A 13,635-nucleotide genomic window follows, 5' to 3' on the forward strand; every position below is an offset into this window, starting at 1 on the left:
TCAGGAGCACCAGGAAGGAAGCAAAGGCATCTCCAGGCTTTCAATATCTCCCTTGGTTGCTGCATCAGTCTGAAGAGCTGTGCTTTTAGGAGGAATAGGAAGCACCAATCTGCTTTGCAGCCACAGCTCCTAATTCTCGTGTTCCACCCAATGCCATTATTTGGAGATTGGCTTGTGCAATTCTCTATTTATTACTGGGTTGGTTTTCCTTTTGTTGCAAGAATGGAGCTGACAGCTAAACACGTGTACCTACATTATGAAATCCTGCTTAACAAGGAAGGGCTAATTAAGCTGTTACAGTGTTGGCCCATGCCCTGAACACTGCCAGCAACGCCCCACGACTGCACTGCCCTGGGAGGGACAGGGATGTGACGCAGCGCTCGGGGACTCAGCCATGGGAACATGCCAAGAGAGACAAGTGCCTTTCCAACCAGACATTGCAAGGGTCTTCCTGCCATGGCCAGAGCCACCATCACCTCCTCTCTTCCCAAAATCAGCGTGTGCACAATAAGGAGCACAGCAACTTCTCACACGGCTTTTTTAATAAAGCGACCCTGAGGGCACGGCGTCAGAACTTCTGTGTGAAACTGCTTAAATCCAGCTGCTCACAGCTAAACCTTTCTTTGGAATTCTTGGCCTCAAAGTTTATGGTTTGGTACCTCAAGTCGGTCTCCTCCATACCCTGGCTGGGATGAGCACAGTCAGGAGAGCTGAGTTTTTGCACATTCCCAGCACTTCCTGGGAAGGTGTCTTAGCGGAAGGACTCGGAACCCTCCGTGTTATTCCAAGAGATTACATTATTCCCGATGTAGTAGGAATAAAAAACATTCTGTATTGTGAAATGAACACAGAGCAGCTTTTTTGCACAACAAAAGCCTCCAGCCACAACACCAGCAAGAATTAAAACCACACTTCCAAGATGTCCAGCTACAGTATATATTTTATCATTATTCTGCAGACATATGTTTTGTGTGACTTGGTTCATTTATTTCCTTTTTGTTTTCAAAAGCTAACACATGGCCCTGAACAAAAATTACACTTAATTTTTTATTTGTTCAACTCAGTTAAAATCACAGCACTTGCTTTGTAGAGTTTTACATAACAATGTGCTGCTTTGTATGACTTTTATGTAATTTAATTTCAGTAAACTAGCCTGAAATAATTTAGACTGTCTACAGAGAGTTTGTGTATTCAGTGTTAGGGACTTGCATTTTACACATTTATTCATGTCAGACTTAAAATTTGATTTGAGTGTGGGAGTTAGCAGCTTCCCTGTTCCTACATAGAGATAAAATCCACAACAGGTGACAGGATAAATTCTTCCATCCTATCCAGGACTACAAGGGAGGGCTGCTAAACTCTGGTGCTCATCTATTCAAATGGAGGACCACTGGGAAAAAGAAATAATAAAAAAGAGGTGGTTCAGGAAAACCATTTTACAAGTTTAAAGGGCTGGGAATTGTCTTGTGGAAGGCTGGGATTGTGTGATAGGGATGGTTGCCTGATGGACAGACTGGATGAAGGAGATAGTTGACAAACGAGATGATGACAGTCCCTCACTGAGCTGTCTGGACAAAGAACAACAGAATGTCAGCAGGAATAAGACAGACTGTATAAATCAGGGGAGAAGGCATGAGCTGGAGGAAACCTGGATGTCTCGAAGCTGCTGACCAAAACACACAATCCACCGTGCAGCAGTCAGGAAATCGATGCAGGTTTCCTCAGTTATTGTTTTGTCCAGGTTTGTTGTTAATAGTTTTGGACAGACCCAAAGGATCCCTTTGGAAGAGCTGCCCTCCTGCTGAACGAGGCTGGACTTCTGGGAGTGTGACTGAACAGGGGGAAATGATGGGATTAACACATTCTGAGGGTGACTTCCTGGCTTTGTGGCAGGGGAACAGCGTGGCTGGTGTTCCTGAAAGCCAGGGAAGATATTAGTGTGACCACAGAGTGAGGGGAGTCAGAGAGGGAGATGGCCCTGAGCACTGGGGGCAAACACCTTGGTCAAGCTGGGCTTGCACTAAGGGAGCTTTTCCTGGCTCTGCTGCAGCAGAGGATCAGAAATGAGACAGAAGTGACTCACAAAGAATGAAAACATTCAGCACAGGCACCCAAGGTGTCAGCAGGAGAACCCCACTGTGGGTCCGGCTGCAGCAGGACGTGCCCACACGGCATCAAGCAGTCGGTGCCAGATCACTTTTGAAAACAGCAGCTGATTCTTTCTGAAATTGCTTCCCCAGAACTGACTCTTTCTTACGAGGAAGCCCCTGGAAATCAAGCGAGCCGTCAGACTTGCGCCGCTCGAGTCTGCATTTCTTGTCCTTCGTCTGCTTTCCTTCCTCTTTTCGTGCCTCTTCTGCTTTCGTAGCGACGGCGTGAGGAGCGGCGGGGCTCTGACATCAGAGCTGGAGGCGGTTGCGACACAGCGCAGGCTGACGAGCAGAGGAGGAGGAGGAGGGAGGGGGAGGAAGGAGAGCTGGAGAGGAGGAGGAAGGAGGGCAGAGGAGGAGGAAGGAGGGCAGAGGAGGAGGAAGGAGGGCAGAGGAGGAGGAAGGAGGGCAGCAGAGGAGGAGGAAGGACAGCAGTGGAGGAGGACGGAGGGCAGCAGAGGAGGAGGAAGGAGGGCAGCAGGGGAGGAAGGAGGGCAGCAGCAGACGTGAGCAGCTTGTCCCGTCCCCGGCACCGCTGTCAGCTGGGACCACGCTCCTCATGCCGCAGCTCCCACCAAGGACTGGGCTCCCTCCTTCCTCCGGCGGCAGCGACGCTGCATTTCCAAAGGCTCCGAAACGCTCCGCACGCATGTTTTAAATTACAGATAATTCATTTTGATGCGCCTTTTCCTTGGATCCGTAGACAAAATCAAAGGCAGGTTTCCCTGGGAGATAGACATCGAGCTCTGCCTGCAGCTCTGGCGTGTTGCAACACAGCTCGTAGCAGCCGAGGGAGAAATCAGTTCTCCTTTCTACGGCAAGGGGTTGAAAACCAAAATAATTCCATTGTACCTTAGGAAAACCAGCTTTAGCAGATTGGTGAAGGCGACCTCCTCTGTATTTTTGAGGCCTGACCAGCATCGTGGCCGCAACTCCAGTCAAGATTAAGATTAAGCCCTTTGTCTAAAGAGATCATTATTACACTTCGATTCCTATTAAGGTTTCATGGTACGAAGAGGAGGGGGTTGGGAGGAAAGTAATGAAGTTACAGGCCTTTATTGTACAAAGGCAACTGGAGACTTTTTTTAGGACGCTATCTATCAGCCTGTCTGGCAAATGTCTGCCTAGTAATAATGTATCCGTCTGCTGAAACAAGCCTAAATAATGCATCATTATATCAATAATTAATAGGCACATGGGTCAACAAGTTCAAGATTGTTACAGGCAAAGGAGATGTGAAGGAAATGGCTCATTCCAGGCCCTGCCAGGCCTCACATGGCAAGCACAGCTTTGCAGGAAAGAGATGGAGCAGCCAAATGCCAGAGCAGCACGCGCAGGGGACGTGGCTCGTGTCTGCTCAGTCCCCACTCACTCACCCAAAACAGGAACCCACCGGGATGGAACTTCCCACAGAACAGAGAAGAGAGGCAGGGACAGCATCCCATCCTCTTGATCTGGGAACCCAGCTTCTCTAACCGCATTGAACAGTCCAGATGAAATGTGAGCCAAGTAGATATTGCTGATTTTAGTACCAGCTGATGATAGCAACAGCTGAGGTCACCTACTGACCAAAACCAAAAATCTGTGCCTGAAGTAACCTGAGGTATTTCAAAAGAGAAAGAGAAAAGCATCAAAGTTACATATGAAAATGAAATCAAAATCAGAGGGGATGTCAAAATAGAAATACAGAGGCTCTGTTAATGATAATGTCTTTTATTTCCTGAGAGGAGTGCTGAAAACCAGGGTATTTTGGTGATTGTAATTCCTCATTCCTGAACCAGGAGGGTGGGCTTCCATCCGATACAGAAGCCTCCTGACATTATTTGGGATGCAGGGACAGAAATGCAAAATTGAGGTTGCCCCTTTTAAAACAAACAAAGAAAGGAGGCAAACCACGACTGTGAAAACCTTCATCCCCTGCAGGTTTGGTCAAGAATCCACATATCACATGTTCAAGCTGATCTATGCACACACTCCCTGCACACAACAGGACCCTTTAACAATGAAAATATTATTAAAAATCTCAAATTAGTTGTGCATACAGTATCATGGTGAAGCAATTATAGTGCCTGTGTAAAATTTGTCATAATAGTAGTAACTTAAATGCTTGGGGGAAAGAATTAAGATTTTTGCTAGGTTGGGTTTTATGGTGGTCACTTGGTTTTGAGATTTTGGTTTCTTGTTGGTTTTGGGTTTTTTTTGGGTTTTTTTTTTTTTAACACAGGTCTAGTATAAGAAAACACAGCAAACATCACAGTTACATTTTCAGAAAACCACAGCCTACTTACAACCAAGTCAGTACAGAGGGAAACTGAAAGTAGAAAAGAGAGTAACAAGTTGCAAAGGCAGTTCTAGTAACGAGTCATTTTAAAAAACAGATGACCAAAACAGAAAAATCCCAAATTAATAATTACAGTAAACTGTGCTTTTAAAGTTGCATGCTAAGTTAGTTACTGAAGATTCTGTCAAAGGGATTTTCTTCAGAGTGAAGTCCTAGAGTACATGGAGGCTGATTTGTCCTCTGGCCCATTTCTAACCAGCAAACACTGATCCTGCTCACTCAAGGAATTCCACCAAGCTCAGAGGAGTGACACCAGCAACAGGTGAGGACAATACAGGATCTGTTTCTGAACTAAGATGAATTAATAACAGAAATCTGTTCATACAGTTAAGGCTCCCAAGAATGCATAATGAAGCTTTATTTTCTTCTTGCAGAGACCCTGGCTTTGGGGTTCAAGTGTGCAAAAGCACCAGGAGACTCGTGCATCACCTCATTCTCCAGAGACCCAAGAACTTGGGAGTATATTCTAAAGAAATGAGTTCCTAAATGCTGAAGCTACTTTTTCTCTCCAACTTTTCCCCAGAAAACACTTTCTTGAGAGTTTCTGACTCAGGGAGGAATGCACCCATGGAGGTGGCTGTGTGGGGCTGTACTCAGTCAGCACACCCCCACTGGGTTATGGAAATCTGCATTTAACCGTACAGCTGTAAACTCTGACAGTAAATTCCAATGCCATTTATTTCCCTACTTTGCCTCAGGACAGAGGTTCACATTCCCTAAGGAGGATGGGCCCTGGGAATTGCAAGGGGCTCTGCAGGGCTGGGCAGTAACTCAGGAGCAGGAACACAACACCCTGCTCCTGGTAAGGGCCATGTCTCCGTCCCCTCCTCATCCCATCCCACCTTCCATGGAAGGAAAACCAGCTGCTTCCAAGGCCCATCTATACATCTGAAATCCTATGGACATGGCTAAAGGGTAGAATGTACCTCTGAGGGCATCTGCAAATGATTCCAAGATGCGAGACACTGAAAAGGGAAAGGAAGTACGGCACAAAGACTTAGGTGGAGTGTATATTTTCCAAATTAAAGACAATACAGTTCTACAAAAAAGATCAGATGAGAGGACTCCTGACAAGAGGTGTAGAACATAATTTTATAATGAGCCTTATGGATGTAGAGACTCAATTCTCTTTCACTCCTAGTGGCTCATTCCATTCTCCTTTGAACATCCATGTGGAATTGTGCTAGGTTCCATACTTCTCTCCTAAGGATAAAACCATGAAAGTCATTTTTTTCAACATATAGAATTGAATTTCCAAGATTCATTTCTGGAGTAAGAAGAACCACTTCACGTTTCAAAAGTAATTTGTCATAAAGACACATTTCCCTCACCTTAGTTGTCCTGACTTTGGAAGGCACCTTCCATCGGTACTCATGGTCCTCACCATCTTCTGACTCTTGAATTGTTTCTCTGACCTTTCTTTACACCAGCTCCATTTTTATTGTGTGAAGTTCCTCTGCTCTATTATGCAAAACCCTTTTCATCCATTTAGACAAAAGAGCTGGACTTTAAGAGATCCTACGCTCCCATAGCAGAAGTTTGGTAGTCAGCAAATTCACATGGCTCATTTTATACGTCCAGTTACTTGATCCCAACTCCTTTCTCACCCACATGATAGGAAGGATTATTCTTCTATTCATGCCTCAGTCTTTTAATGGATTTAGGGCACAGTTCTTAAAAATGTATAAGTGAGACAGGCATCGCATGATTTTGCTATGGATATTTTATGAGCAAGTCTGGGTGCATGCTGTGTGCTTGGAACAAAAGACTGCACAATGTGCTACCAGGGCAGGAGCTCTGTCATTATGTCTTGCATTCAAAGCTTCTGGGAATCTTGGGCAAGAAAAACAACAAAACAAAGGCATGGGAGAGACACCAGGATCGAGTAAATGGGTCAAGACAGCACCGATACAATTTGTTGTTATTAAGACCTGTAATTCAGTCATTTGTCAGAGAACAAATCCGATTTAGGAAGCAGCAGCCTGGCCCCTCCTTTTTTTTTATTGGCTGTTATTTGGGGGTTGCATTTGTTAGTTAATTCGCTTAAACTATTACCTTGAAAAGACAATACTGGTTCCTATGTGCTTCTTTCTTCGGCACCTGCAGCAGACACCGTGAGATGTTTTGGTACCAAGAACCACTTCAGCCATTATTTATCACTGGCATGATTAATTGACATCTGGAGCGTAAACTTCCACTGCTACTGGCCCGATTAAATGTGCTGGCTTACATTTTTCAGAGCATTCAACCACCAAAGAAGACATCAGTGATGTTCAGGCACTTGAATCTTTCAGATGTGCTTTCAAAGAATGCTCTTGCAATGCTTGATCTATTCCTTGAAAAAGATGGACACAGGATGGAAGCAGGGACATAGCTCACAACCACTGCCCACCAGCCTTTCCAAATCTCTCACCACCCTTGCAAACGGGCACAAAAAAATTCTATTTGTATTTTCTTTATTCTCTTTGTATCGTTTTCACTATTAGATAACTACAGACGGGCACACTCATGTGGTGCTTTACAAGTGCAGAGCTGGAGGAAACTGCCCAGCTCAGTACCGGTAACAAATACCCAAATTCTAATTGCAAGCACACGCATGTAAGGGCACCTTCAGCTAAAAATGTGGGTGTTTTTCTTGCAATCTTACTCAGAAATGAACTTCTAAAGGATTAGCTTTGCCAGAGATATTAGCTTCAATCTTCAGTTTCACTGCAGCTTCATCACCAGGGAGGGCACGAAGGAATTTTTATGCTTTAGTTTTACACACCACTGTTTTTTCCTGTTGGGAAATTTGAGTCTCCTAACAATATATTCCATGGATCCACAGCAACCCCATAATAATGCCTAGAACATACACTGTCTTTTGTAAATATTACCTTATTATACTAAATGTAACAACTTCAGTTTGCTGTTTATGGGAATGCTCCTTCTCAAGATGCTTCATAGTAGAGAAATGTAAATACCTTTGAAGTGGTAGTTTCTATAGAGAATTATTTTTCCACTGAACTGTAGAATAAACAGCCCAATTTTCTACAGATCTGGAGCATCCCTCCAAGGTGGCAGATAATGATACTTTACCACTCTGTAGCCATTTATGTCTGTGAAGCTTGCTGTAAATATGAACCACTTATGCCTTTGGGAGTATCCCTAGGTGGTATCATTAGCCTCACTAAGAAAGAGCAGGTAAAAGACTTTTCACAGAGTAGGGTGGCACTGCTCAGTAGCTCAGTGTGCATCACACTTTCATTGCTGGCTCTGGGACAGTCCATCTTACCTCACCTCAGAAAGCAGCAGTTTCACTCCCAGCAAGTGCAGATCTCTCTCAGCAGCAGCTCTGGAGTGAGCTGAACATGAGCCCAAAACAGACAGCAGGATTTTTTGGAAGGTCGTTCAGTTTTGCCCGGTGGATGTGTGAGGAGTAAGGAAGTTCATCTCAGGTTTGGCAGTGCTGCTGCATGCAACAGCCCCGGTCTGGGACTGGTTTGTCTACAACACTTCCAGCTTGCAAGGAAACTAATGCAGGGAATCCATTTTTCCTCCTGAAGAAGCTTCCATGAGATTAACCATGAGGAATTTCTGCCCTCCCCTTGGCCCCTTAGGAATGCTGTGCCCATCATGAAAGCTGAGGAAAGAGGCTGAAACTCTCCTGGGCTGGAACAACCATTCCTGCTTTTTTTTTCGTTGCCCTTTTTTCACAGGAAACAAACACAACAACACTTAAAACTCAGTGAGAGTCCAAAGCCTCACTTGCCCATGTGTGTCCCCCGACCCCTTCTCTCTGCACTGGGGCTGTTCCTGCTCTCTAGGCTGGTGTGGAAAGGTGCTTGGGCAGCATCATTCGTCCCCCAGGGTGTTTAGGTGCCAGATCTGCCCGTGGCTGATTGTGCTGCACATCCCCAGCCCCGCCGCCCTGGCCCCGCGCAGATGCCGCGCGTTAGTGCAGAGCTCAGCGTGGGAGTCGTCCCTCCTCCACACACCAGATGGTTCTGCGTTTGTTTTTCGTGCTTACCTATCTCCTCCTCGACTCCTGAGAGTCATGTGAATCTGGGAAGGGAAAAAAGAAAAGACTTCCCCAGCAGCTAACAGAAAAAAAAAGAAGAAAAAAAATTATCAAGAAGTTTCCTTTTCACATGTTATCTCAAAACACAGAGGATGTAGTCGAGAAGCATTGAGAACTTTCTCAGAATGGAGGGAAATCGTGAGGGGCAGATGTGGAAAGTTGCTCGGCATCCAAACAGTGTGGACAGCTCAGGCAGTGCTCCCTCTGCTCCAGGGCCAAACGAGGCATCCTTCAGACCAGTCTAGATGGGATTAGACTGCCCAGCAATCAGTGCTGGACTAGATTATCTACTCTGGCTGCCTTCCAGTTCCACTGCAGAATGAAGAGCAGGTATTTTCCATTTCAACCTTGTCCTTCCTAAAGCAGCAGCATTCAAAATATGGTGAATCTGCCTAATTTAGCAATCACAATCCATCTGATTTTGCTCTTTCACTTTTAGGAATGAACAAGTTTTGATTTTATCTAAACAAAATAGGTCATAGTTCTGCACTACCTGTGCAGTAAATGAACCTGTAAATCTAGAAATAAATAGAAACTAGTGCAAGTGAGGCATTTTAAGTGTGTTATTTCTTCTCTGGACTTTTTCAGTCCAGTACAGTCCTACTAACTGTTGTGATTTATTCTGCAAGTTGAATGAGATCCAGTTCCTGGGGGTATACAATTATGTCTAAACATTTTTTCTCCAACTTGATTGCATGAAGAAGCCTTAAAGTGCGACCAACCCATCTGCATTCTCGACTTAAAAACAGGAAGGCAAATGGGGAAATCTCCAAATGAATTTGTAAAGGAGCATTTGAGGAACACCTTGTAAAAGCCTGTCTCAGGTCTGTGGATACCGGACACACGTGTGGTAATGCTGACATGCTAAGATAGAAGTTAGGTTGTTTTATCCCTGGAGCCTTGGATCCTGTCAGGATTGGTGTTCCTTTCCTAGGAACCCTCACTTGGCATGATAAGCAGGCCAGGAGCAAATCCAAAACATGATGAGGTCAAAATTGTATCTTTTATAACCAGACTGTAGTGAAGGGAAGCAAAAGGAGGCAGCAGCTCAGCTCACAGCAAAGGAGACAATGGCAAAGTACAGAACCTAAAAATAGGGAGCTCTACAACAAAAACACCCTCACCCAACTACGCAGGCAGAGCCTCTCTTCCCTGAGTTTTCCTTTCCTTTTGCAGAGCTCTCCCACCTCATGCTTGGGCTTCTCAGCTTTACAGGCAGAGCGCTTACAGGGCACACAGAGGGGTGAGGTGTGCCAGGCACCAGAACTGGCTCCTGCTTCCTGCAGGGAGCTCAAAGGGTGTTCAGCAACTCCTGGAGGGGATGGCACTGCTAAAACTACCGCTGGGGCTGCAGGGATTTGGCCAGAAGTGCAGCATCTCTTCCAGCCTGGGAGAACAGTTTTCAAAAGACAGGGATCACCTCAAATCATCAGGCTGGGTATCCCCATGGAAAAACCCCAAGTTTAAGATTTTTTTTTTCCCCATGGCTGTATTATCCTTCATTTTCCTCCTATGGTTAGGGCTTGATAAACATCCATTTTTCTTTCCACTTTGCCAGTGTCTGGTGCTCTCACATCCTATCCCACTTCATCCATATCTTCCCATACTGCAGAGCCCACTTCTCCCCAAAAGTGGTTTCGTTTCCTCCCCCACTTCTCCCACCACCAGAAGCCCTCTTTCCTCCTGTTCCCAGCAGAGAATGCTTTGCTCCCCAGCTGATTTGAATTCCTCCCTCCTTCTGTGGGCGAAGATTCATTCAGAGCAGTGGCATTTCAAACTCTGCAGGGAAGGTAGGTAGACTCAGTCCTGAGTGGGAGTGCATAGCAAGTACAGTGCTAGTGGGTGCATCCAACCCCAAGACCAGAAGTTCCCAAACTTTCCCAGTGTATAAACAGTGGCTAAGGACTGGGTGCTTCCTCCTGGGCATTTGTGTTGATGGCAACTACCTGTGCCATGCTATATATAAAAATATATAATATTTAATAACTAATCTTTGTATTGTGTATTATTGTTATACCATATAATCACATTATAACATTATCACAGATCACAGAAGATTCAGAAATAAGTTAGAAATATTATCCAGAAGAAAAGACTGTAAAAAAATATGGAAAATGTTTCCATTCCGTTTTAACATCCGGGAGGACAGACTTCTTACCATGAAATGTTTCTTTTCCATCAATAAAGTCCTTTCTATGAAGAACCACTGAATGTAACATTTTTAAACTCATGGCTTATCAACTTTCAGCCTTTTCTACTGCAAGTGGAGTTTAATTCTTGCCTTATCCCTGCAGAGATGGTCTGCTCTGCCTCTTGGCATCACCAACAGAGCCCCTTGTAGTCACAGGGTGATTGGAACCAGCAGCCACAGAGTCTCACCACAGCCCATGTCTCAGTGACATTTTCATTCTGAGTCACCCTTTGATTCAAGGCAAGAAATAAAATTGCCACTGATGGAAGTTCTGCATAATTCTTTATCACCTGAGCACATGAAACAGAAGAGCTACAGAGTGAGTTAGTCCAGAACTTGGTGTGCTTAACAAATGTTGTTTAATGACTCTGTTCAGAACACCTACATGTTTTGTTCCTGTTACTTGTGCAGCCCTTACATGTGACAAAGACACTAATTTTTTAACAGAGGAGGGAGGAGAGAGAAGAGCTTATGGACTAATTTTTTACTGAGTATAATAATAGTAATGCGGGGCTCTGTACCATCTATGTCTCAGTGACTTCTTTTAAACATGTTTAGCCTATAATTGAAGGATAATTTTTCTTATTGCCCACTCCATCAGCTCACACTGACATCAGAAAACCCAACTGTGTTTTGGCTTACGTTTCCTCACCAGTAAAGAATTTTGAAAACTGAATTTGCCTCTGTGTGCATGAGGATAATCCTGAAAATTATGGCTTTGGTTGTACCCAGCAAAGAAGCTGCAGCACATACGTGCCCTACCAGTCCCTGTATGCACTGGTGTGTCCTGGACATGAATCACAGAATCCCAGAATGGTTTGGGTTGGAAGGGAACCTAAAGTTCATCCAGTTCCACCCCCTGCCATGGGCAGGGACACCTTCCACTAGCCCAGGTTGCTCCAAGCCCCATCCAACCTGGCCTTGGACACTTCCAGGGATCCAGGGGCAGCCACAGCTTCTCTGAGCTGCAAAAGAACCTTTGCAAACAGAGGGCTGTCACGTTGCCTTTTCAGGAAAGTCACCTCTTAGATTGAAAAATCTACTTAAAACAAATAAAACTTCTGTTTTCCTTTGGTCATGCTTTTTCTGTGTCTGATTCTGCCACAGTTCAGATTCCCGTGGTGTAATTAAAGAGACCACAAGTGACAGAGAAAACAAAATATGTGCAAGTGTTACATATAAAAGTATTGAGGACAAAGGTTCTTTTAAAAGCTCACTTTTGAGCAAACTGACATTGCAGTTTTTCTCACTTGGATTTCAGACAGAGGTTAGCAAAATTTACAGTAACAAACCCTTTAATTCTCAATCCATTCAGAGAATGACTCAGCACTGCAAGGAAAAGCAGCCTAAATGTTGTGAAGTTTTGACAAACCAGCCGAGGAATGAGCAAGCAGGAGTCCAACGTGGAAGCAGTCACAGAGTTTGCATCTGAGGAAAACTTTGCTGATTACATTTTGGAGGTGGTTTGTCACAGGGCGGCCTCACTGCAAAGTGAAATCCCATGTGTGCATTGAATCCAGTGCCAAAGAATTCCCTTCTGGGTATAAAACCGGTCAAAGAATTCCAGGAAGTCCTTCCTTGCAGAGGAAGCTAATTCAAAGTCCCCAAATGCATACCAAAAAAATTACTTTCCTTCCACATTTCTCAATCTCAGGCACCTCTTTCTGCCTTCAGGGTGCCTCCACCACTATTTTCAGAGCTCTCATCTTTCCCCCATATCCACAAGACAGCTGGTCCTGAGGAACTCACCAGCCCAGCCTCCACTTGTCTCCAGCTTGGGATGATTTGGACTGCTCCCAGACACATTTCTTGAGAGCGACCCTTGGATAACCTGCACACTGAGATAACCCCAGGTTCCCTTCCTGCATCTCCTGATCGATTTGTCCAGCTTCTGGAGGAGACACTGTGAGACCAGGAATGGAGGGGTCAGATGAGGGGTATCAGAGATAAGGAAGATGCCAGGATCTGGGGGAGGCCAGGGGGAAAGGGAAGAGGTTACACAGGACCAGAGGCTGGAGCTGATCACTGTGGAAGATGCTCTGGGGTGAACTTGCAGCGTGGGCTGCTAACCTCTGTGACAGCACAGCTGGGAAATTTCAGCACGAATCCCTTCAGTTTCTACACTTCACATACAAAAAGAACATAAATATTTTTCTTCCTCTGGCTAATTCTTATGCAAATAGAGAGAAGTTACAAGTTATAAGAAGCTGCTGCTCTCCCATCCAGGTTCACACCAAGTCTTTGCTTCACAGACACCAAAACACGAACAGATCGTGTCTGGGAAGAAAGGCTTCATTCCAAATCCAGGCTGGATCACAGACAAAAGCTGGCATAGCCTCAAATCTCCAGGAGAAGCCATCAGGGGACACTAAGACTGATCTCTTCCTGTGCCTATTGCAACACATCTGCTTGGGCTGGGATTCCAGGCCATCCCCTTTCTGACAGACGTCAGCGAGCAGCGTGTGCTCCTGAAGGCTTTTACATCTGCGTCCGGCTCACGCTCACTCCAGAGGTTCCTGTTTCATATCCTGTTCTGATGGCTCTGTGTGCATCATGTACACTAATGTCAAGTACACACAGGGGGCACAAACAATTGTATAAAGATTATAAAGTCTGAGAATTTGTTGGGGGCCAGCTTGGTGTTAAAACTACACTCCCACTCCACAAATGCGTGTGGACGCTCTGCACCGCAGCTTGTATTTCAGAGGAAAGTTAAGACACAGAAATAAGAAATTTGGCTCCCAGCAACCTTCTAACATGCACCTTCAGAGACTTCCTAATTTTCAAAGTCCTTACCAATGAGACAAACTGGCTGCTAGAGCCTGCAGCTCTGCCCCATCCCAGTGAAGTGCATTGCTGCAAGTCCCTCAGAGGCAGTGATCTGAGATGGGAA

General features: G+C 45.1%; 1 protein-coding gene across 7 annotated transcripts in view; it reads right to left on the reverse strand.

Moving 5' to 3' along the window:
• FGGY (FGGY carbohydrate kinase domain containing) overlaps positions 1–13,635 on the reverse strand; it is a 258,281-nt gene that overhangs the window by 182,044 nt on the left and 62,602 nt on the right. The window contains exon 1 of one of the 7 annotated variants that reach the window (XM_040072891.2): positions 8,501–8,519. The exons of the other annotated variants lie outside the window; for them this stretch is intronic. The gene's annotated coding sequence lies outside the window, so the exon portion shown is untranslated. Of the gene's footprint in view, positions 1–8,500; positions 8,520–13,635 lie in introns of those variants that run through there. 7 annotated transcript variants of the gene reach the window in all.

The sequence above is a fragment of the Hirundo rustica genome, chromosome 9 (assembly GCF_015227805.2).
Source record: "Hirundo rustica isolate bHirRus1 chromosome 9, bHirRus1.pri.v3, whole genome shotgun sequence".
Taxonomy (NCBI): Eukaryota; Metazoa; Chordata; class Aves; order Passeriformes; family Hirundinidae; genus Hirundo; species Hirundo rustica.